This window comes from Panulirus ornatus, chromosome 5 (genome assembly GCF_036320965.1).
Source record: "Panulirus ornatus isolate Po-2019 chromosome 5, ASM3632096v1, whole genome shotgun sequence".
Lineage (NCBI taxonomy): Eukaryota > Metazoa > Arthropoda > Malacostraca > Decapoda > Palinuridae > Panulirus > Panulirus ornatus.
The window spans coordinates 32,897,352-32,898,093 of record NC_092228.1 but is presented as its reverse complement, the minus strand read 5'-3'; the positions used below and the strand labels follow the sequence as shown (position 1 = coordinate 32,898,093).

The window sequence follows — 742 nt, the reverse complement described above, 5'->3', positions numbered from 1 at the left end:
TCCTGTCTCACCCAGACGTTGTCTGCTGGCTCTCACTCCACAAACATACAACCTCTCCTTCCCAGACATAACACATCACAACACCTTACTCCCACCACTTTGATCTTTTTCTTCGTGACAATATATTTTTCTGCGGAGAGCGTTACGCGCTTGTCCTGCCTTTTGGCAAAATCTCGTTAGATGAACTCATGAGCCAAAATCTCTCTCTCTCTCTCTCTCTCTCTCTCTCTCTCTCTCTCTCCAGCCAGCCACTATGAATGTAGATTGCGTGACTGAGAGCGATGAAGTTCTTGCCATATGACGGCGAGCCACTCTGCACCCCACCCACCCACCCACCCAGCACATATCAACTTGCCTGTCGGCTGATGAGAGAGAGAGAGAGAGAGAGAGAGAGAGAGAGAGAGAGAGAGAGAGAGAGAGAGAGAGAGAGAGAGAGAGAGAGAGAGAGAGAGAACCTACCTACGGGTATTTACGATCACAAAAAATTATGAAAACAAAGGCCCCGCCGGGAATCGAACCCGGACCAACTGTTTACAAGACAGATGTGCTAACCACTACACCACGGAGCCACTCGTCAGTGCCGGAAAGTTTTCTTATACATTAACAAAGTGACTGAAGACTTAAAGAATCTGGTACAAACATAATGGCTATTGTGATAAATGATTTGTTTATGATAAATATGAATTGTTGCATTATAATGATTGTACATAACCAAGATCTTAGCCTGAGTCCTTAAGATTAT

The 742-nt window shown here is 45.0% G+C and overlaps 1 non-coding gene across 1 annotated transcript; it reads right to left on the bottom strand.

The window, feature by feature from the left end:
- Positions 1–497: 497 nt before the first annotated feature.
- TRNAT-UGU (transfer RNA threonine (anticodon UGU)) lies at positions 498–569 on the bottom strand. Its single transcript has one exon. It is a non-coding gene; the product is annotated as a tRNA-Thr (tRNA).
- Positions 570–742: the final 173 nt, after the last annotated feature.